Below are 21,860 nucleotides of genomic sequence, written 5' to 3'. Positions count from 1 at the left end.
TACCCTTTAGTTATTTTAAAAAAAATCCTACTATTCAAATTTATACAAGAAATATCATCATTTTCACCAAACAAAATTTTTGATCTTAACTGCTGCTCATTCTCCTCCCCCCCCCCTTGTTTTTTGGTGATTGTTCACCGACATTTTCTAGAGAGGAATAAAGCTGAATGGAATTCTGTATCATTGGCTTGGAGACTTTGCTTATTGAAGATTATTTTTTTAATATGCCAAAAGCTGATATTTTAAGTAAAACCATTGCCCTAGTTTCTTTATAGGTCTATGAACTAATAAAACACAGAGAGAAATTCAATGCCAGTTGTGAAAAGAAAATGGGATTTTGAGCAAAGGGAACATTTTTGGTAGCAATAGTTTTACAAGATACTCTACATTCCAACGACTCTCATGAGTCTAGGAATTCAAGCATGGCAGAGTAAGTTCTGGTAAGATCCACAAGTGAATAATTTTTTAAGCAAGTGCAGCTTATATGACTATTGCAATAAGCATAGTTATTACCAACAGGGTGAGGCAATTTTATAGACTTTCTATTAAACTCTTTCTTCCCATATATTTACCATTTTAAAATCCATGTAAACAAATGAAAGATATTTCAGTAACAGATTGCATGCATACTTTTTAAGATAATTCAGTCTTTATTCATTTTAGAAGAAAGGGCTTAAATCTGGGGTGCTTTTGGCAGTTAATGAGACTCATTCTTGATAATGGTGCATAGTAGAATTAGTAAGAGTTTAAGATGCTTAATTGCAAATTATTCTTCAACACTAACAGAATGTGCTCAAAGCTTTTGTTTCTGTGCTTTTATTTTTCTTTCTCACCAACACTGCAGAATTAATTTAAGCATGTTTTATCAAAACTTGAAACAGGGAAATACAGTTTACTTTTCTGTCATGTTTTGTTAAGTGAATGTGAATCACTATGCACTGGTGTGTAAGTGTGAGAGAGAGAGGTAGAGAAAGAGAGAGACAGAGAGAGAGTGACAGGGACAGAGGCAGAGAGACACAGAGAGAGGAAATTAAAGTTTGCAAAATTCCTTGAGAAGTACTGAGATCCAATAAAGAAACTCACTAAAATGAGATAGTACTAGCATTCCAAGAAAGTAACTCACCACATACTTTATGGCATAAGTGCTATTTCTGAGAGGAAAGGAAAGAAGAGTTGCCCTCAAAGGTTGGCATGAATGCAAGGTGCCATATCAGCAAATGCATCCAAAGAAAGATTGCCTTCCAAAAGCTGGACAAAAGAATTAGATAAAGTAATGAGGTGTGACTGACATTTCATACTAAGATTCATCATGTTGTCACTTTAACAATGAAAAGTCGACTCTCTTGGGGGTATGATAGCAACTGTGAAAAGAGCTGGTTGATTTACCTCTACTATTTATCTTAGAGTAAACAACAGGAGATGTGGAGGTTTTCTGCTCAACTATGTCTTTATCTACAGCCCTGACAAATCCTATTTGATGTAGGTAAGGCATCACTAATTGCACCGAGTGGACAGGAATGTATTTGACCAATTAATTGAATATTGCAATTTTAACTTATTCATAAATAAAAGTAACATCTTCCTCATTTTAGCCTATTCACCTACTTTTTCTATAACATAGTCACAGTTATCCATGAAAAAGAAAAAGGGAACTACCTAGAATAATTTTAAGATGATTCAAATATTAACTAAGAGTGTGATCGAGTTCCTTAATTGAGGTTGCTGTTGCCTTAAAAAAGGATGCCTACAATACTTTGAGTACAGCTAATGTGCTCTAATGAATGAGCAGGATATAGTTTAAAGAATATTGTCAAAGAAGAATCCCATACAATATTTAAAGGGACTGAATCATCTTTCTCCTTATTGCAATAATAACCTTGCATATGAATTCACTTGAACTTAAAAGCATAATTTGCTTTTGTCCTAATATTAAGTACTCAGAAATGTTTTCTCTTTATTCTGATTGCAAATTAGATTAGTATTCTCACAGTTGATTTCCTTTCAGATAGTATAGGGCTTTTCTGTTCATAAAGTGAGAAATCAGTGTAATTATAGTTCCATGACACTTTTGTAGTATGGAGAGATGTAGATAATACTTAATACCTGAGAAAATTAATTATCTATTCATTGAAGAGGTTTTCCAATAATTTCCAAATGTAGAAACCATTCTTCTGTGTCACCTTTCAACTTTTGCCTCTATTTTGTGCTATCCACCATTGAATAGAAAAGCTGATTTTAAAAAAAGAATATTCAAATATGTACTGAGCTATCAGGTGCCATGCACTGTACTAGACATTCTGAAAATAGGAAGAAATATGAGATAATTATGTGGGTTATTCAAGGCTAAAGCAGTTATAAGAAAATATTTCTGATAAAGAGATTTCTCATTATTTTATACATGCATTTTACTTTTATTCACTTTATTTGGTGGTTGTCTTTATAAACACAAGTCAGTATGAAAATGTACAGTATATTGCCATAACACCATCACAGTGATTTATGAAAAAAAAATTGAAACAATTTTTTATTATATCTTTTTCCCTTACTTTTATTGTATACCAAATTACTCCAAAACTTAGTGGCTTGAAACAAACCATTACATTATATTCATAGATCCTGTGGGTCAGGAACTCAAATAGGGCAGAATGAGAAGTTTTGTTTTTGTTTTTGTTTGCTTTTGCTCCATGGTTGCTGAGATTTCAACCAGAAAGACTCTAAAATGATAAGGTAACTTGATGGCTAGGGCTAGGACCATTTCAAACTCATTCACTCCCATGTCTAGCATTAGGCTAGGATAACAAGAACACTAAGAACACTGTTCAGAAGACCTGCATGTAGTTTTTATGTGGCATGGCTTCCTCACAGCATGGTGGTCTCGGGGTAGTAAGATTTCTAACGTAGTGTTTCAGGGCTCCAATTGTGACTATTCCAGGGATCAATTAGAAGATGCAGTTGCAATTATATAAATAGAAAAATAAATTGCATAGTACCCTCAACCATTTAAAAATATCAAACTGGCCCTTGAATATACTCAACTCCATTTAAAACTGGCACTTCCTCACTCTCTCAGTTTGCACAGTTTTTACCTTGGTTTGATTTTCCCCCTATGTGGATGTGGCCTTTGATATTCCTTGGTTCTCAAGTGAAACACATTTATCATGGTGAGTTACCAAGCTAGAATTTTAATTGTAATCAGTCACAAGTTAGTGTCATTGACCTCAAACTTTCAGTTTGCAATTACTTTGGATGAGCAGAGGACTAAATCCTGAGCTCTGAGATGATACCACTAACCTACTAACATCATGCCTAAAGCAATGGCTCCACTTAATTTTTTAATCTTTATAGATCAATTGTTTAACTGCTCTAACAAATCAGAACCATGGCTTTTGGGAATATGTAGCCAATCCTTGGAAGTAATTTTTGCACTTCCTCATAGGTTTGACTCATTGCGAGCATGCATGTGTGTATTTAGTAATTCCTCTGTTACTTTTCATCGCATACAGAATAAAGTCCAGTCTCTGCTATTACAGCCTAAAAAGCCATATGTGTGTGTGTTTTTTTTTTTTTTGGTATTTGAAAGTGGTTTTATAATTTGTCTCCCTCTAATGACTATAATCTCCACCAGAACTGGAATATTCCAGAATTATTCATCATCCTATCCTTGTCCTAAATCAGTAGTTGCTTTATAGAAACAACTAAATGTGTATTATTTACATTAATTAATCAATGTTTACATTAATTCAAGAGGGAAGACCAAGGTTCTATTATCTTTAGGGACTGGTCATCTATTAGAAGGAATAACATATTTATTTTTTTCCTGAGCAGAAAAATGGAAAAAGCCATTTGTAGAAGGCACATAAATCTCATGGGTAATTTGAAAGACACAGGGTCAGATTTTCAAAAGGAAATAAATGTAAAGATGCATATTCTCAGGCAAATTAAAAACGTGGTTAGCATTATGGCTATAAAATCAACTTTGTGCTAATGTTTCCAAGTATTAAACAGTAACTATTTAAGGGCATTTTATTTGCCAGCATATGATAATAGATTGACATTTGATGACAAGATTTACACTAAATTCATTTAGGCAATCAGTGTTAACATGAGAAAGGATGATATCATGTAAAAATAAGACTGGAGCTAAGTTGAAAGCTATCACAAAGAATTAACTAATTCTGATGCAGGAGATTGTGAGGTAGAAAAAAAAGGAAAGAGGAAAAAATGAATTCTAATTGAAGAAGTCTGAGACACTATCTCTTAGAGTGGTTATGTAGGCAGAATAGGAAAACAGGTTAAAAAAAGTCAATTTTTCTGTGAAAATTAGTTTTGGGGAACACTCAAGTGGGAATACTATTAATAACTGAAAATATTTGGCTGGTATTAGGCTAAAGATATAAGTAACTGAGATAGTCAGATTTCTAAGATGTGTTATATCCCCCAATTCCTGTTTTCTGGGTATTCAGTGGAATAGTAATCTATGTACTTTGGTGAAGAGATTTTGCAGATGGAATTAAGGTTACTAATCAATTCAGTTTAAGATGAGAAGAATATCCTAGATTATTCAGGTAGGCCCAATTGAGCCACTAAAAGCAGAAGAGGAAAGCAGAAAAGTTAGGCAGAGAGATACCACTGGAGAGAGAGGCAGAGGACAGGTTATGTGGAAGAGAAGGTGAAAAGAGATTTTGGAAGCATGAGAATGACTCAACCCATTGTTGCTGACTTTGTACATGGAGAGTAGAGGCAACATTCCAAGGAATGGAAGAAGTCTCTAAAAACTAAAAATGATCCCTGGTCAACAGCTAGCTAGGAAATGGGAACCTCAGTCCTACAACTGTTTGGAAATGAATTCTTACAATAATCTGAATGATCCTGGAAGAAGGTTCATCCCTGAACTTCCAAGAAGGAATGCAGCCTACTGACATGTTGATTTCATGAACCAACTGAGCTACACTGTGCCTAGACTTCAGACCTAGAGAACTCTTGGATAATACATGTGTATGGTTTTAAACATCTAAAACTGTAGTGATTTATTATAACAATAGAGTTTCTAACATAAAAGTGATTCAATGACTAGCACTTAAGTGATAATGTAACTGAAGCACACAGAAAAAAAGAGAAGAACTTAATGGTTTAAGATTAAACTTTGGGAGTTCTACTTAAAATGAGGAGCTAATTGGGGAAACTGGGCTTAGTGAAGCCAAGCCAAACAAGGTGGAAGCTAGGGAATGCATGGATGGTTAGCCATTAAAAGGACAGTTGATGGTTATAGGACCTCTTCATGGTCATGCAAATAAAGGGAGCTAAAAACAGGAATGGATGATCAATAAGTTTAATGTCAAGCAGAAAAAGGATGAAGAAAAAAATCACTGAGGAAGTCATTGAAGCTAGAAATCAAATTTCAGGAATAAGAAGGGACTAGCAAAGAAATAGTTTGTGACAAGTATAGATTGCTTGCTTTAGAAGAGTTTAGATATAGGGCGCCTGGGTGGCTCAGTCAGTTAAGCGTCTGGCTTCAGCTCAGGTCATGATCCCAGGGTCCTGGGATCAAGCCCCACATCAGGCTCCCTGATCAGCGGGAAGCCTGCTTCTCCCTCTCCCACTCCCCCTGCTTGTGTTCCCTCTCTCGCTGTGTCTCTGTCAAATAAATAAATTAAATCTAAAAAAAAAAGAAGAGTTTAAATATAAATTGAATAAAAGTGAGTTTGAGCAATGACATAAAGAATAACTGAAATAAAGGTGACATCAGTATGAAAGATGACCCTATTTTACAAAAAAAAAAAAACCTGTCAATATTATAACATAAATTTCTGTTTCATTAGCGTATTAGGTGAAAGTGAAACCAACTAATTCTTAAGTGCTCACAAATGCATTGAGGGAAGCATAGCAGAAAGAAAAGGTAATAGAGCAAACCTGGATCCCAAAACATGAGCGAGTTCTTAACATTCCTTAATTTCAGCTACCTCAGCAAATATACAGGGCGAATATACATGCTTCTCAAGCTTGTCGTGATGATTACATGAGAAAGTATGTGCAAACCACCTAGCACAGATTCAACAACCTGAACCAGCCTAGGAAGTCCCAAACTGAATACCACTCATAGTAATGGCAACCTTAGTGTCTGTCCCAGAGGAGGTTTGAGAACTGAGAATATGATATGAAATGGTATACAGCCAGTTTTTGGTCTGGATACTTTCTCTACTTTTCTAATATTTCTTAATAAATAAATGAAATGCTCCTCCTTAATCACAGTGCCTTAGCCATCAATAGTGCTGATATGATTTCATATTTATTCTCTTTGCTTTCTTTCTTGTGGGTTACTGTAAACAGCCTTTCCTTCATACAACATTGCCTTGAACAGCTATGTAACTTGTGATCTGCTTGACTCCAAGGGGTACCATTTTCATCAGAATCTATGATCCAAGGGGCACCTGGGTGGCTCAGTTGGTTAAGTGACTGCCTTTGGCTCAGGTTGTGATCCCAGGGTCCTGGGATCAAGACCACTTCAGGCTCTCTGCTCATCGGGGAACCTGCTTCTCCCTGTCCCTCTGCCTGCCGCTCTGCCTGCTTGTGCTCTCTCTCTCTCTGTGTCAAATAAATAGTCTTTAAAAAAAAAAATCTATGATATGAATTGCTAAAATTGCTGGGACTTCACACTTAAGATTTTAAAACAATCTATTACATTATAGGCTTTCTGTTTAAACTGGTTTAAGTCAGTTTTAGGCATGTGGATTAAAACAGCAAGCCTATGATTTCTTGATGAGATTTGAGAAAAAACTTTTTTTTAAATTGTTTTTGGTAGTATTTAAGTCTCTTTGAATAAGGCTTAGGAAAAAACTAGACTGAGAATAAAGCCTCTCTTAAAGACTATCTGTTTTAACTAACTGTGGACCCAAAGAAGTATAAATATGATCATATACCTAAATGAACCTCAATATCATCACGTGAGTTGATGTCAATTTGTGAATATTATGATGATTATTACATTTTAAAATGTTAAGTACTTATTGAAATATCTGTTTCCTGATAGATGCTAGCATTTTTGTGAGAGTTGTACTATCAAAACACATTTTTTGATAATTCGGTAGCAGATTTTAAATTAGTGAAAATATATTTCAAGTATTTTTCCAAAAGATGATTTTATTTCAGATATTCTAGGCTTAAATTGTTTATGTAGGTTTTGATTCTATAGGATATCATCTAGAATTTACTGTTTTAAGAAATCACTCTTTAAGAACATTAAAACAGTCTCTGATAAGTAGAAGTTCATGCTATTATTTGTGTTGTTTTCACTTCTTTTTAATAGAAAATGTACTAAATAAGATCATCCAAAACATGTGCATTACACTGCACCAGTTTAAGCCATAATTATTACTATGAAGACTTTAAAATATCCAAAAACTTTCTATTTGCCTAAGTAAAACATAAATTCTGTTTAAGCAATTATGAATGTCAATTGCTAACTTTAGAAATTATGATTTTTTATGCCATGAACCTTCTGGCATTCTGCTGTTTCTAGCATTTTAACAAGTCATGCTATAATTTTTTTGAGGGAGGGATATAGGTGTTAATTCAGTATTGCTTTGGCATACTGTTTTTAAGGTCTCTGAATCCAGAATGAGACTTTATAGATTCTCCATGGATTTTATGGTGACTTAAACAAATTAATTTTCTACATTTCAATTTCCTTACTTGTATAATAGACTTATCTTATTGAGTTGATGTAACAAGTAAATAATTTAATACATTTGAAAGTAACTGGAATAAAATAAACCCATAATTTATTAGATGTTTAGTAATAGTGTTACTTTCTTTTGAATGACATAAATCTGAAATAAATTCAGTGCTAGCTCTAAAAGAGTAAATCACAAGAGCCCACTGTAAGAAAAACATTGTATTCTTATGTAATCTGGTAAATATGGTAGACCAACCTGACAAAGATATGCCACTTTCCCACTCCAAACACACTGGAATACTGAATAAAATATAAAATTAGAAGAATTATATGAATAGCTGACACTGAAGAAAAAAATACTCTTTAGCTAAAATCCTGTGAAAATATAAGGAATTTAACGCGAGAGCCATCAGTGGGAATTTCCATGGTGGCTAATGTGGGATGATTTGTATAGCAACTTTAAAGTGTGGGGTTGGATGGGAGGGGCATGGGGGGATGCAGTAACTGGGTGATGGACATTAAGGAGGACATGTGATGTAATAAGCACTGGGTATGATATAAGACTGATGAATCACTAACCTCTACCTCTGAAACCAATAATATACTATATGTTAATTAATTGAATTTAAATTAAAATCTCCTAAAAAAAAAAAGTGTGGGACTGAGATTATAATGCCTATAAGAGTGGTAGCCCCAAGCTCAAGCTAGTTGGAGAACAAAGACAGAATCCATTTTATAAAGCCAAGAGCATCAAAGGACTGCTCTCATCACCAAAGGGAGACAAAAATATTTACTTGAACAAAAAACATGGCAAAAAAAATTCTATCACCTTCATAGGATTCTAAGAGTAAAAGAATAACCCATGAGATAATAAAAACTAGAAGGCACCATTTATGAGTGTGAGAATGTAGCAGTAACCCAAATGAAGACTCAACATGAAAACTGTTCTAGAAATAGCAAAACCAATGGGACACCAGTAGAGGCAAATGTAAATGTGCTTTGTAGAAATAATGTCACAACCCCAAAACATAATATTCTTTCAGAAAAACAAGGTGTTCTGAGAATGAACTCACTATTAAAAATTTAAAAATAAAAAAAAGAACACACAAAAAACAACGGAAAATAAAGGAAAGTTGGCACACACAATTAAGAATTAGCATGATAATAGTGCAGATGAATATTTTTTTTAAATGTTTTATTTATTTATTCATGAGAGTCAGAGAGAGAGAGAGAGAGGCAGAGGCAGAGGGAGAAGCAGGCTCCCCGCCTAGCAGGGAGTCCAATGCGGGGCTCGATCCCAGGACCCCGGGATCATGACCTGAGCCGAAGGCAGACGCTTAAACATCTGAGCCACCCAGGAGCCCCAGATGAACATTTTTAAAGACCATTTAAAATAAGTACGTTTAAAATGTCTAAAGAGAGGCACCTGGGTGTGGCTCAGTTTGTTAAGCATCCAACTCTTGATTTGAGTTCAGGTGATAATCTCAGGGTCATTTGATTCAGCCCCACCTAGGGCTCCAGTGCTGGGTGTGGAGCCTGCCTAAGATTCTCTCTCCTTCTCCCTCTGCCCCTCCCCCCCACCACTTGCACTGTCTTGAGCTCTCCCTCTCAAAAACATAAAGTAAAATAAAATAAAATGCTTAAAGAATAAAATATGGTTTACAAAAAATAATGCCATACCCCCTGGTATGAAACAGAAAGAAATGACAGAGAAGAAACAAGCAAATATGGCTTCTAGGAATTATACCTATACATACACACATACACACAAATACATATATTTAGTATAATAATCACTTTCCTGTGTCAACTTGATTAGATCATGGGTCGACCACATGTCTGGTTAGGCATTACTTCTGGGTGTGACTTGTGAGGGTGCTTCTGGAAGAGATTAGCATTTGAACTGGCAAACTAAGTGGAGGACATTGCCCTTCCCAATGGGATGGGCACCATCTAATATGTTGAGAGTCTCAATAGAATAAAAAGGTGGAGGAAGGGAGGATTCACTATGTCTTCTCAACTTCTTGAACTGAGATATTAATCTCCTCCTGTCCTTGGATCTCCTGATTCTTGGACCTTGAGACTCAGATCATTAGCTCTCTGGCTCTCTGGCCTTAGAACTATATTACTAGCCTTCCTGGATCTCTGACTTGCAGATAGCAGATTGTGAGACTTCTCAAACTCCATAATTACATGAGCCAGTATCTTATAATATACCTCTTTATGATACCTTATAATAAACCAATATCTTAGAACAAATATATATACGAGCCAGTATCTTATAATATACCTCTTTATGATACCTTATAACAAACCAATATCTTAGAACAAATATATATACGAGCCAGTATCTTATAATATACCTCTTTATGATACCTTATAATAAACCAATATCTTAGAACAAATATATATACGATTCTATCTATTCTTAGAACAAATATATATACAAATATATATTCTATCTATCTATCTGTCTTGTTGGTTCTGTTTCTTTGAAGATCCCTGATTAATGCATTTAGTGTGACTGAAAATTTTTAAAAAATGCATGATAGGTTGTAAAATGGATTATATAAGTGAAAGAGAATTATTTAATTCTTGTTATGACAAAAAACTTTAAAAAGTTTTTTAAAAAATGAAAAAAAGATTAAAAAAGATTAAATACGTTCACAAAGGAGGAGCTCTGGTCCTAGGGGATTAGTGTCCTTATAAGGAGAGACACTGGGAAGTCTTCTCTCTCTCTCTGCATGTATATAAAGAAGTCATGTGCATATACAATAATAGATCAGCCACTGAAAAACCAGGGGAAGAGGTCTCACCAGAAACATACCAGGGTAATACCCTGCCTTGGACTTCCAGCCTCCAGAACTGTGAGAAAATAAAAAATAATAAAAAATAAAAATACTAAAAATCTGTTGTTTAAATTTAATCTATTAATAAAATGAAACCTGCTTGTAACTGAAAAATAAAAATCTGTTGTGTAAGCCACCCAGGCTAGGGTATTTTATTATGGCAGCTTGAACTAACTAAGACAATAGTCTTTTCAATTACTGGTACTGAAACAACTGGATAACTACATGCAAAATCAATCAATCGATCAATCTAGTCACAGACCTTACACATTTAACAAAAAATAACTCAAAATGAACCACAGACCCAATGTAAAATGCAAAACTATAAAACATAAGAGAAAACTTAAGTGAACTTAAGGTTTTTTGAGGATGACTTTTTAAGTACAACACCATAAGCAGAATTAATGAAAGAAAAAAATAATTAGGTGGATGTCATTAAATTAAAAACTCCTGCTTTATGAAAAACAATGTTAGGAACACTGCAATACAAGCCACACACTGGGAAAAAATCTTTGCAAAGTGCATATTTGATAGAAGGATGAGTATCCAAAATATACCAAGAACTCTTAAAACTCAACAATAAGAAAACAATCCAATTTAAAAATAGGCAAAAAAATCAGAACAGCTATATCACCAAAGAATATATACTGAAGGCAAATAAGCATAACAATAAAATCGTCAACATCTTGTGCCATTAGGGAATTGCAAATTAAAATGAGCTACCACTACACACCTCTTAGAAAAGCTAAAATATAAAATAATGATAATACCAAATGCTGGTGAGGATATAAAGCAACAGAAACTCATTCATTGCTGGTGGAAATGCAAAATGTTACAGTCACTTTGAAAGACAGTTTGGTGGTTTCTCATAAAACTAAATATGTACTCTTACCATATGATAGAACAATTGCATTTTTTGGTATTTATCCAAATGAGTTGAAAATGTGTCCACACAAAAACCTTCACACAAATGTTATAGCAGCTTTAGTTACAATTGCCAAAACTTAGAAGGAACTCAGATGTTCTTTAGTAGATGAATAGATAAATTGTAGTACATCCAGACAATGGAATATTATTCAGCACTAAAAAGAAATGAGCTATCAAGCCACAGAAAGGCATGGAGGAATCTTAAAGGCACATTACTAAGTAAAAGCAGCCAGTCTGAAAAGATTAAATACTGTATGATCCTAACTATATGACATTCTGGAAAAGGTAAAATTATGAAGACAGTAAAAAAAAAAATCACTGGTTGCCAATAAATCCCAGAAATAAAATATAAATTCCAAACCAATAAAGAGTATAATAGGAAGAAATACTGATCAAATAGAAAGCAAACAGAAAACATGCACACAAAGAAAAGCATTTCAAAAAACAGTATAAGAAGCCAATAATAAATCTAAATATATCAATAAGCACAATGAGCATGGTAGATTACATTACTGTTCAAAAATAATTGCTTCCCCTTCACTGCACTGTTATCAGGCTTGGCCATATGATTTGTTGAGTAACACAAAGGACTGAATTTTCAAATCAAACTTAAGTGGGTTAGACATCATACCCAAATTCAGGTTCTGCTAGTGATTTCAAGGATACAGATAATCAAGAGACTCAGATAAAGCAAAGAGACTTCTAAGACATGCTGAGCAGCCCCTGGGTTCTTTCCTTCCCACAGTGAACATTCACTCTTGGCCAAAAAAAGACAAAATCTCTAAATGGGGTATATAGGCTATTACCTTGGATATCAGGGAGCATTGTGTTTATGAAGCATTTCCAATTTCCCACCAGCTAGTGTGATATTTTCCAGGGAGCCATACCTCCATAAATCCATAGATTCTGTTTTTATTTATCAAGCCATCTTTAGCCAGGAGCACCCCATTAAGAACTTTCCCTAGATAAGGACTTCTTCCTAGCAAATATTATTAATCTATTGACCCAAAGATTCAGTTATGATGTTATAAAGGAGATATGACGGAAGCATCCCCTTGGTAATAGGGTGATTAGATTATAGGCTAGATTTTTAAACACCTTCTTCCATATTCATAATGCTTTTCTTTTGGGGAGGATTATATTTCCTGATGTCATTGGATTTAGGTCTGTCCACTTGCATTGCTTTGGTCAATAAAATGTGAGTAATTGTGAAGTGTGTCACTTCTGAACAGTTTTAAGAACCAGCTTAGGGATTGCCATTTATCTCTTTCATTCTACCAAGAGAATAGCAGTGTCCTAGGTAAAGGTTACATGGTTATCCTTGGTTCTAAGTGAAGAAGATGTGATAGACAGTAGAATGAGCAAGACTTAAACTCTCAGCTTTAAGTCACTAACTGGGTTGTTTGTCACTGCATCTGATTAGAGAGAGTGAGCCAGAGCGAAATATTAGCATGCTGGACCCTAAACAGAAAGACTGAGGGAAGTCCTTATGGCCATAGAATCCCAAGAATATTATTTTATCTCATTCAACACTATTTTTTTCTGAATTATGCTATAATACATTTACGTTATACCAGAATATCAGTAAATTATTGTATTGATAGGATCATAACAATTAACAGTCTAGGCTGGGAGTATTTTATTGGTCAAGTAGTGCTAATAGTTAAGCCACTGTTACTTTAAAAGAGTCCCACGTGTTTAAGCTCTTGCGTCTGAATCTATAAAAATCCACTCCTTACTGTATATGTAAGAAATCCTTATAATGTAAGTTATGCATGAAGAGTTAATAGAAATAACTCAGTATATAATAAAACTGCTACAGGTTCCAATAACATAAAAGGAAGGCTCCTGAATTTTTAACTTTTTTTCTCAGTACTGTAGAAATACGCACAGTAAGAGTGTACAACTGTTTTATGCCATACTGAAACTCTTGGGGTTTCCATGGGAAATGCGCTGGTATAACTACATGGGTTGCAAGAAGATCTTTATAATTTTTTAGATGAAATCTTGAATCTACACAACCACTCACGTAAAAGGAACAGACCCTGACATGTGTATATATTACAGATATAATTTGGTCATTCGTTAAATTCTACTTTACCTCCTAAGACAAGTTCATACCATCATTCCAAGTACACAACTATGTGGGGGAAATAATTGCAAAATGGAAAGAAAGTTTTTCCTCTAATGATTGTTTGACTTATAGTGACAGAAAACATCAAAATAATATTGGCTAGAAATAAATGCTTACTTTCCTCATGCATAAATGCAGGCAGAACATTGTTGGCATGTGTACTCCACAATTATCAATAAGAGAGATGTGGAGGCTTTTCACACCATTTTTGTCCATGTAAACCTGTTGTTTTAATAAATAAAGCATATTCATGGCTTAGATTTTAAATCATATTTACAGATGAGGAACACTTCTAGGTCCAAACAGGTGAACTTCACAGCTACTACTGCTGGCAGGAATGTGCCCCACCCCATGCATTTTAAGCCTAAAGGGCAGAGGCTTAATGTCAGAGAACATCATCCTCTAGATTGAAGAACTGAAACCAGAGAAAGAGACTTGGTGAAGTTCGTGTAACCATCATCGGATACCTTCACCTCCGTGCTACAGAAGCAAATGAAAGCTATGCTACTTTTAGATAAACTAGAAGGAATTATCCTGATCATGTTAAGTGAAATTTTCTCTCATTGTTCACAATTACGCCAAGGGCATTAGCTACAGAAGGGTATCCATGGATAAGTATGGAATATTAGAACAGCGAAGAGGAAGCCACACAGATATCCTGTCTCTTCAAATATCAGAAGCTTCTACATCATAGCAATAGAGCAGTGGATCAAGTCCACCTCTCCCAGAGGCTTAGTCCAAAAACTTCCTGTTGGCATTTGTACCAAATAAGGCTCCCTGCACTTCTGGCAGCATCTGCTGGGCTATGAGATCTAGCCACCTTTCCAGAGTATTGGAAACTTGTATTTTATGATCTCCATTATGGATCTCAACTCCACCACTACCTCCTCAGGCAGGTAGTCCTCCGGATCAATTTGGACATCAATATCTTTTTTGGTGGCAATTTTATACATAGAAATTGCTTTTGGCACTGCAGCCTTTACCAGAGGGAAAGCTTGTGTCCTGAAATGTACGCACATTCAGGGCTCCAACAGTTGGTACAAACCCTGGAGGACCAGTCCATCCAGCAGCACTGGGTACCTGGCTGTGTCTTTTACCACTTTGCTGAGCCTCTGTTTCACTCTGTTTAGTAGGTCTTTAATAAGGTCACCTCTCACTCTGAGGACTTTGGGCTTTGCTTGATTCATCAAATTGGATGTCTGAATTTTCTTCTGCTGTTCCATCTGCTTTCATTTCTTATACTATTCCATAATCTTGGTCTTTGGGTTTGCCCAAGATGACCTTTCTCAATCTCGAAGTCTTCCTCTGCCTTTGCATCTATTTCTTTGGCTTTCTCGTTGGCTTCTTGCTCAATAAAAGCCATCATATGCTTCATCTGCTTTTGCACATCAGCATCACTGAGGGTCTGGTGAAGGCAATGCTAGGCTGGTGGGCAACTGGCTCCAGTTTAGGTTTGAAAGGGGTGGTGGAAGGAAGGCGAAAGGAAAATCCAGTGCAGGTTTTGGCTTCCTTTGCTTTATAACTCTGGCTTCTGGTTCTTCTCAGACAATTTTTGCATCATGGTTTCCATCTCATAGTCCAAGATTGATACTCCAGCTCAAACTATCACATCTGCATATCAGCCAAAAGGAAGGAGAAAAAATATTGGGAGGGGACATTTCCCTTTTCTTTAAGTACATCTTTTGTTAAACACACCTTTTCCTCCACATGGATGCCACTGCTCAGAGCAGTCAAAATCACAAATCTAAGGGCAAAGGAGGCCTGGAAATACAAGTCCAATGTTGTACAATCGTACACACAGAAATCACGGGGAAGATCAATTGCTGAAGCAAAAGGAAAGAATATGTGAATATGTAAAGAGGAAAGTTATCTGCGTTAGGAGCTTATTTGACTATGAGAATTTGGATCATCTTCTTATCTGGACAACTTCACCAGAAAAATTCATTAAAAATATTTTGAACATTAAAAAGAGACCCTTGTATTACCTAATAAAAGTAGTACTAAAATTCCTTTGTATATTTCCAAACTGGATGGTAGTGTTGAATGGGTAAACTACTTTTCCCCTTATTTTGCTGACATTTCCTAATAACCTGATACATATAGAATAAAGATTTTGAAGATCACTTTAGATGGCTTTTTGAATCAAAGGGGATGAGTTTTTCAGGACTTCTAAGCATCTAACAGCATTAGAGAAGGGAGTTAATATCTTTGTCTTATTCAACAACATACACATTGATTCTTAACACTGTGCAATACAAATAAAAAAGGCAAGACTAGCCCATTTTGAATAGATTTTTTTTCTTAATCTAAACAAATTAAATGGAACGTCTCACTTATTATTGACTACTTATAAATAATTACATTCTGAGAAGAATTTAGGTACATACTTTCAGGTACTTAATTTTATAGCTTGAATAAATTTGTTTTTATTTATATGAAATTTATTTCATTTTTATTTTAATTTTAAATGTAGTAACAGTGTTTTATGTTTTTTTACAAATTCCTTTCTATTTAGTAAATTAATTTCATGGTCCATTTAGAAATATATTAAGCACAGGGGGTAACTGGAGATGGCAAAAATGTGAAAGTGGTAAATAAATGACAGTTAAACAACATGGAGAAAAATGTACTTATTATATCCTTCAAGCAATCTTGCATATATAATGTTTAGACCAGTTAAACTTTTGGTGGTTATTGATATGCAGTAAGTTTGAGTTTTGTTTTTTTTTTTTTTAGTTTTAGATATTTTTGAAGCACACTTTCTCAATGTTCCATGTTTAAGGCAGAAACATGCATTAATAGCCAATGAACTGTGAAGAAATTTATACAGAAAAATAAAGCACCTAATAGCTATAGAAGACTTTATCCACCTTCACACAGAGTTGATACAGAAAGTGTCAGAGCAGTAGTATTAATAACAAATAATGAATTAGAATAAAATATTCATTTATGATCTAACTTTTAGCAAAATAGCTTCTTTGATTCACTAGAAAATATGCTGCTTGCAAGAGGTATGCCCCTAGTTATTAAGTGTACTTTTGATGCTATAAGTCCTGAATTGGCCATCATTTCCACAACTAATTTGTAATGAATGTATCTTACTAACATTTCTGTGTCTGTTGATAAAATCAACAGTAACCAAGAAAATTTCTGCTTTACTTACTGTACACTCAATAATAAAAATGTTTTTACAGTTATTAATAGTCATAAAAAATTCACAACTTAATGATATATCAGCCCAAAACACGTACATAGTCCCAAATCAGCCTACATTTCTCAAACTATTTTTGTTTTGTTTTTTGACTGGTACACTTTAGTATATTACAGTTCTGGTGACAAAGTGATAAAGGGATCCAAACCACAACATGTTAGGAATAACTAAAATACTGTCATTACTAAAGAACAATAATAACTCCCAGTATCTATGAAAGCATCTTCAATTGCCTAATCATTAAGCTTGTGTCAAAGTTTAGGTTAAAATTTTTATTTCACTGACCAAATTCTTGCCTATGTTTATGCAGCAGAGTTCTCACATGTTCTAATAAAGACATTTTCAAGTGTCTGGCTTCACAGTGCTCTATGTCTCATCTCTCACTTTTCAGCTCATCAGACATTGTCATAACAGAATATGTACTCAATTATAGCAACAGTGAACCTCACATATTTATCAAAGTGGGGCACACTGTGAAAACTTGGCAGGACACCAAAGGGCCATGGAAAACTTTGAGAACCACTGGATCCAAAACAAAAAAAAAACACAACCACAATTTGCTTCAATTGTGAATGGTCTATCATCTCATCTATGTTCTTTTGACTAAATATGTGTTAGTATTCTACATACATATTTCTTTTCCAATATGAATGTATTTTTATTGTTCTTAGATTTTTTTACTTGAGTGCCATCTATCTTCATATTTAAGAAGTAAACCTGTTAGTATGTTTACAGATATTTTAACATTTTATAAAATGTGTGGCATACCCAGTATGATACTCATATGTATAGGAGACACTGTCAGAGTCTTGACTACATACTCTGGATGCTACCATTTCAATATTTTCCCGAGGGCTTCCAAATCCCATCATCTGCATCTCTATTCCTGAGGGTTATTTTTTCCCTGAAAATACCGAAAATTATTCCTTCCAAGTGTATAACAGGCCAGAAGTCCTGGGGAATTAACATCCCCTGGAAATAGCTCTCAACCAGAGATGGATGGGAATTGTGTATAAATGTCTCAGTGCCCTTCTTCTTTTGTTGAGATAATTTTGAGGCCCAGAGTCTTCCTGTAGTAATGAACTCCAGCTACCCATCTGGATGGATAGCTGGCCTAGTCACACTCCCAATACTGGCTGCCATCTTTTCCCTGGTCCCCCTCCTCCCTCTTCCAGCAACTCTCTGGCCACTTGCACTTGTAATTTTTACTCAAATGATTCCTCCTTAGTTTGGGGAAACAAACTAAGGCAATATGATAAATATATTTCTGAATTTTCCTTTTTGCAACTGTCCTTTTGTCTTCTCTTGTCTTAATATCTTAAAATCACTTGTATAAACATTTAGTTACTACTTTTTTTTAAAGATTTATTTATTTATTTTAGAGGTGGAGGAAGGGTCAGAGGGAGAGAGGAAGAGGGAGAGAGAATCCCAAGCGGACTTCCTGCTAAGCACGGAGACATATGTAGGGCTCAATCCCCTGATCCCAAGATCATGACCTGAGCTGAAACCAAGAGTCAGATGCTGAGTGTGCTACCCAGGTGCCCCAACAGTAACCACTTTCTTGATCATTTTGGTTTGACTCACACTACCACCAGTTTTCTTCCTAAAACACAGGGTTGGACTTGACTCAAACCTGCTCCTAAATTTTCATTGCCTATTCTATAACGGCCTAATGGGCAAAATCTTCCAAAATCTTACTGAGCTGTATTCCTTTAATCTTACCTTCTACTTTATCACCCAGCTTTACTCCTGCCAGACCAGAGAAATGGCCACCTCCAAAGGAAGTTCCCATGCTCTCTGAATCTTCAGTGCTTCTGCTCATGCTGCTTTCTTTGCCTAGAGTGGTGGTGTTCAACACAGTAGCCATGAAAGCTAAATTAATAAAAATTAAATACATTTAAAAATTCAATTCAAACATTTCAAGTTCTCAACTGAGAATTATGTGCTACCATAATAGTACAGATATAAAATATTTCTATCATCACAGAAAGTTCTACTGGACAGAGCTGGTCTGGAGCATTCTTTTATATCTAGTTTTTAAAATACTATTTTTTTTTATTTTAAGTTCTATCTTTAAGCTAACTTTTTGGGGTGCTGTGTGGCTCAGTCAGTTAAGCGTCTGACTCTTAATTTCGGCTCAGGTCATGATCTCAGGGTCGTGGCATCAAGCCCTGTGTCAGGCTCCCTGATCAGTAGAGGTCTGCTTGAGATTCTCTCTCTCCCTCTGGCCCTCTGCCTGCTCATGCTCTCGCTCTCTCTCAAATAATAAATCTTAAAAAAAAAAAAGTTTTCTGTGAAAATTCTCCCAAAGTAGAACTAATTTTGTCACATGTCTCTATTCATTCACTGATTTAACTTTATTTCAATCACATGACAGATACTGTGTATTTTATTTATGAATATCTGTGCATATAAATCATTTATGCATAAGTAGATTTCTTAAAGACAAAATAAGTACACTCATTTTTGTATTTTTTAAGACACTTAGCAAAGTGTTTTACTTATCAACAAATATTCATTTAATTCTTATGAACTAGTTTAACTGAATTAAACACCCCTCTAGATATTATTCCTGTAAGCTTCTTTTGAACCACTTCTTTCCTAATGCTGTATTTTTGCTGTCATTACTTAGAATTTACAGTCATTATTAAATTTTGAGAGCTTATTGAAATTATTTTGAATCTTAATTGTATCATCTAGTCTAAATTAATAATGGCATTTCTATATTACATATAAATTTGATACATGGTTTATTTCTTAGAGTACTAATATTTTCATTTCTTCTTTGACATCCAAAAACACTGATGGGAGCTTCCGGTTCCTTTTTATAATTATAAGAATCTAGAGAAGAGAAACCATGCCCATATCATTAAATGTGCCTATTTCCTTGTATAGAATTTTGCTTAATGTCTGCTTTATTTTGATGCTTGTTGTCACTTCCAGGCCAATTTATAGAGATAATTCATGTACACAAGTAGAGCTGGAGTGCTTAAAATGTTCTTAAACATAAGAACTGGGTCCTTGTTGTATTCCATTTATTTAATTAAACATTAATAGATGTTTTTAATAGAGTTTGCCAAAAATAACCTTAGAGACCTCCACTGGAACTTTCAATCTTCCTAAATTTGATTCACAGATACTCTTTACATATTGCTGTTTAACCTGTTGTATACGCAAATAGTACTATCATCATTCTCAGTCCTTCTGATCTTCTCCATACAGGCCATATGAAAGATTGAAACCAAGGAGATTTTCATTTTTATAGGGATAGTATAGACTCTCTAAATGATCACTTACTTTTCAAAATCCTAGGAAATTGTGGCAGAATCTAAGCTTAAAGGACCCCAGAGAATCTTCTAAAAAGCACGTATTTAATAATACAGGCTACACATTTTTAATGTGTTTTTTTTCACATTTTTAATGCATTTTTGCTTTGAAGTATCAAATGATAGATTCACAGTCCTTGGAAAAAGTGCCTAAGACTAGAGTAAAATCTATCATGAACTCTTTTCAAAAGTAAATGCTTATGGAATGACATCATCCTAATTTTCTCAATTAGGATAATGTTTGAAAATAAATGATCTCCAAACATTGACTCTTAACTAGTACATGTCTCAAATCCAAAACAAAAGTAGGTTAAAAATTAAAGTTCAAGAAGTAATATCTAATAATGAGTGATCTAATCTAAAAATCATGATTCCATACATTTTGTTGTGTCCAGTAACTTTAGATTTTTAACTTTTAAAATAGAAAGTGTAATCTTAGTTTCTTTAAGCTTTAATTAAGGATGTAATATTCAAAAATGTCTAACACCTGCTTTATAATAAGTATTATTTCAAATGCCAGATGGACCAATTAAGATATTCTTTTAGATGATGCAAAATCTTGTGATGTAAGTAGTTTTTTTCAAATCCAAATTTAAATATGCACTATAAGAATGTAATATTATCTAAGTATATGTTAATGAAATACTTTCATTTTTACCCTGGAGACAGAGCAAAGCACTGTCATTTTTTTTTTTCTTTTCCAGCATCCCCTCTTCATTCTTGTCTTCTGATTCCACTGTTTGAACACCCATGCTTTTGTTTCCCCATGACCACTGCTGCTGGAAGCAGCTCATATTTTACAGAGTTGAGCTCCCCAGAACAAAGGTAGAATTACAGGCTTTTAACCTGCAAGTACATGGAAATTAAAATAGGTAAAAGATAAAAGGTATAGAGAAATATAGACTGAATTTGTATATAAAAATACTTTACAAAGTCTATATCCTCAGCTGGCTCCTATACTTACACAAATCATTTTAACACAGTTTATTCCATTCACACAGTAGGAACCCCACTGGTAGCTTCTACTCAAATCAACCATCCAGCACACATTTCCAACACTCTTAAGCCACAAGTCTCATGAAGAGTTCACTGAAAATATTTGTTTATAGTTCCTAACACCTTTCTTACACCCACAACTGTCAGTAGCTGATTTTGTATAAACTGACTGGGTTCTGTATGTCTGATCAGAGAATAAGTTCACAACTTCACTCCCATCAGGCAAAGAGAGTGGTTTTTATCTTCTATTGTCTTTCAATGCTTTGTTTATATTGAGTTGGTAGCATTTAACACCTTGCTTTTACTTTTCCTATTTCACATCATTCTTCCCTAATAATCTCCAAGGTCCTCTGGAGCCAGGGCCGGGTATCATTCATCTTTATATCTCTGATGGCTAGAACAGCAAAGTTTTCTGTGCACTTGGCTGTGGATTATGGTCTATGTGGTTCTTAGTCTCATCAGTATGTATGGCTCAATCTTTTCACACTGACAAATACAATCACCACATCACTGGAGGCAACCTGAAGATAGGGCAACTAGAGTTTCTATCTAAAACCACAGTTGGGAGAAACTCCCCTGCTGCTCAGCAGTAACTTAGGCCAAGTATTGGTTGATTCACATTCAAACAAAGCCTTACAGCATTTGTGTGCAACAGAAGCAGTCTGTCAGATGAAATTTCACCATTTCAACAGAGCACCATTTAGACCCCTGTTCTTTGTCTTCCTTCCACACAAGACTTTTCACT

The 21,860-nt window shown here is 34.7% G+C and overlaps 1 pseudogene; it reads right to left on the bottom strand.

Moving 5' to 3' along the window:
* Nucleotides 1-14,314: 14,314 nt before the first annotated feature.
* LOC113911059 lies at nt 14,315-20,871 on the bottom strand (annotated as a pseudogene).
* Between the last annotated feature and the right edge of the window lie 989 nt (nt 20,872-21,860).

The sequence above is a fragment of the Zalophus californianus genome, chromosome 12 (genome assembly GCF_009762305.2).
Source record: "Zalophus californianus isolate mZalCal1 chromosome 12, mZalCal1.pri.v2, whole genome shotgun sequence".
NCBI classification, from domain to species: domain Eukaryota; kingdom Metazoa; phylum Chordata; class Mammalia; order Carnivora; family Otariidae; genus Zalophus; species Zalophus californianus.
Note: the sequence above shows the minus strand (reverse complement) of the source record. Positions and strands in the feature narration are given on the sequence as shown.